This window comes from Apium graveolens, unplaced genomic scaffold (genome assembly GCF_009905375.1).
Source record: "Apium graveolens cultivar Ventura unplaced genomic scaffold, ASM990537v1 ctg3936, whole genome shotgun sequence".
In the NCBI taxonomy this organism is placed as follows: domain Eukaryota; kingdom Viridiplantae; phylum Streptophyta; class Magnoliopsida; order Apiales; family Apiaceae; genus Apium; species Apium graveolens.
The window spans coordinates 81,217-84,624 of NW_027418332.1; the positions used below are offsets into that span (position 1 = coordinate 81,217).

General features: G+C 31.9%; 1 long non-coding RNA gene across 1 annotated transcript; it reads left to right on the forward strand.

Moving 5' to 3' along the window:
• Window positions 1-647: 647 nt before the first annotated feature.
• LOC141701498 (uncharacterized) lies at window positions 648-3,073 on the forward strand. Its single transcript, XR_012566798.1, has 4 exons — window positions 648-767; window positions 1,139-1,212; window positions 1,956-2,062; window positions 2,844-3,073. It is a non-coding gene; the product is annotated as an uncharacterized LOC141701498 (long non-coding RNA).
• The last annotated feature ends 335 nt before the right edge of the window (window positions 3,074-3,408 follow it).

Sequence of the window (3,408 nt, forward strand, 5' to 3'; positions counted from 1 at the left end):
CCAATACACTTCATACACACCCACATCGATTTATGTGTACTTTTCTTCGATTTGGGGCTGTTTTCTTTTTTTCATTCTCCTATTTGTAATTGGGTTTTAATTAATGTTTCGGCATAAAGTTATGGAAGTTAAGCATTTTGGGTGTAGTAAAAGGACGAAATGGACACTACTGATTGCCATAACCCGGTATGTTCATCACTATTATCTTAAACCTCTGTTTCAGTTATCCAGAGTAATTTGTGACTTAAATCCAGAGTAATTTTTATTTCAAATAGCCAATTTATGTGAATTACAAGAAGCTTGGCATCTGTAGTAGTACTACATACATACTACTTTATTTTAAGCAGAAGTACATAAGTACAGTGATAGATTATGTAGGGTTTGCAGAGGAATGCCAATCAAAGTCAGTCCAGAGGAAGGCTCCCATGGCGAAGGCTCTCTTGTAGGCAAGATCCTCGTGGGGCGACAGCCCATACGCAGCTAGAAGCATGTCAGAGAATTGATTCAGGCATGTCTTGGTAGTCTTTCTTGGTGTAGCGTGGGTAATGTAATTAGTTTTACAATTAGTTTAATTGGAGGTTTTTAAGAGGATCCCAATCTTTAATTCGTTGGAATTAGTAAGTTAATTGAGTCCTTTACAATTTTATGTTATATTTTGAGATGGTTTTTTTAGAACTAGGTGTATAATAAGCTCTGTTTCTCCTCTGGTTGGAGATGTAGCTCTGGATTTCGAAGCTGAGGCTATTTTCGATCAGGAACTCATCAATGTAAGTAACTAGATATCAGAGTTTTCGTACCATTTTCAAATTTTTGGCTAGAGTTGGTTACTCTCGAAATAACAAGTTTTTATAAATTAAGCGTCTCTTTGTACTTGGAGTTGTTCTAATTGAGCACGATGCCTTTTTCTGGCTGATTATTATATTATTATTGTCTTATAACACTTTTGTTTTGATGTCTTGTTTAATTGAGATGTATGTTGTTTATCCCAAATTGTGAAATCTAAATACTTTACTGAAATGAGTACTAGGGCAGACCCTGTTGAATATCAAGATTCTATTTCTGTAATGGTTTAATCTACTCATGGATTACTTGATGAACCGATATTTGATTTGTATCTTCTGGATGATAACACTACTAGGTGGACAAAGAAGAGCAAGGTTGAGTTTATCACATAAAGCATCACCTCATTCAGAAAAAAGTTGCAGCACAAAGGTGATCCCCTCCCTCTCTCTATCTCTCTCTGTCCACATGAAATAAATAGATAAATTATGAATCATTACATGTAAAATTTTTATCTGTTTTTTTATGAATAGAGTAGCATTGACAACTGATTTTTACTAGCAACTAAAATCAATTATCCGTTTCACGTTGGCCACAGAATACAGATGCAATTAGTTTCTGCCAAAAAATAAAATTGGAGAACAATAAAAGTACCTGTCCATGCACATCAGTTGCAAAACCAGTGGGAAAATGTTCTGCCATTAATAAAATATCTACAAGGTAGTCCATCTGTAAAATAAGTGTAGCTCTATCTCCTACTCAACATATATCTTCATGTGTAAGAACAACAAATAGACAGCCCTGTGCAGAATACAAAGTAAAAGAAATTGTATCAACTCAAAAAAAATAAATTTAACTAATTTAATTTCCTTGTTGTTCTTTTACTTTTAGTTATCTAATATTCATCAATCAAAATAGACTTAGAATTAAACAAAAAATCGACCAAAATAATAGCTAAGATATTAATGGAAGTGCTTAGGATATTACATTCATTTTTTAGGAATTTCTCCAAAAAATTGACCAAAATAATAGCTAAGGTTCTAGTTACTAGTTAGTCAAATTATTTTTATTCCATTTATGATACCTTTTGATTTCTTTCAATGTATAAATTTTATACTCCTATTTTTGGTGCATTGGTTTCATGTGTATTTACCTGGTGGCTATGTGTTGTGCAGATGTTGCTGCACAGGGGGTGCATCCAGGCCAATGGATGTTGCTAAAAAAAAGTAAAAGAACAGAGAAAAACCTTTTGTTTCTTACACTGAACTCCAAGCCGAGGATGGTAAGTTTATATATATATATATATATATATATATTTAACAGTTGGAATTTTTTCAAAAAGTCTTGTAAGCAAGTCATTAGTATTGGCAAGTTGTGCAGCTTACAAATTTTTAGATGACTGTCGAAAATGTACACAATATGCATGATTTATTGTATAAATTAGCAAATAAAAGTAAGATGACGTACTGCAAGTATGACTTGCCCTGATGGGTGTTAAAGTATTATTTTGTGTTGGTAAGCCTGAGCTTAATTAGACATGGATTGAGAAGGGAATTTGGCTCTGCAAGGGTCATGTCAATTCTAGGTGTTTGGCAGCATATCTTTGGTGTTCAAGGCATCATTTTTTCTTTGTGGTCATTGACTTATGATCTAGTAATACGATGTCCATAGATTTGCCACTTATAAAAACTTTGTAGGTTTTGATAGTTGATCTTTTTCCCTGAATTCATAATTAAGAATTCACTTTTTCCTCTTTGTGTTTTAATTTGGAGGAATGAAGGAGCGTTTTAGTGTACTGCATTAGTGGAACCTATCCCTGCCCCTATGAAACTATAGTAGCGTTATCTATTAGCACATAATTTTCTTTCCAAAATACTTAATGAGTTGTGTTTATTTGTAACTAATTCCTGGATTCAAGTTTCTTGCCTTATGTATGTGGAATATTGCATATGGGCATATAGATTGCAGGTTTTACTCATTATTTTCTATTTCCTTCTGCCTCCATTTTAACTATTCTCGAAATTCTATATATTCTTCTCATATGCGTGTAACTGTTGATGTAGCAAACCTACATGTATGATATTTGGAACAAGAACATGATGGGCAAGAACAAGTACTAGGACTAGGCCTGCCAATGGAGTGAACATTCTCTTGCTTTTTAGGCAAAAACAACGGAATATGTATGCAAATTAGTTATAGTGTACCTTAATAAGAATGTTTAGAAATAGATTTGAAGTTATAGTTGTAATTCTTGTAGAGAACCTTTGTATTATAAATTTAATTTTAATTTTGAAGTAACAATTGAATTAATATAATATCATTTTATTTTAAAATTGATTTATTTTAAATAATAAGATAAATTTTGTAAACAGTTGTGTGAAACCCACTTAAAAAATGATGAAAACCGTTGTATGTCTCATTGCATATATTTTTTTTGAAAAAACTGTTGTCTTTTGATATTCTTTGCAATGGTTTAAATATTTTACATCATTGTCTTTTAAACGAAAAACATTTATGACAACGATTTTAACTAGTTAAAAGAAGTTTATAAACTGTTGTTTATAAAAACATCGAATAAGTTAACAACAATGGTTTTTCTACAAAACCATTGTTGTTAAGTTAGGTAGA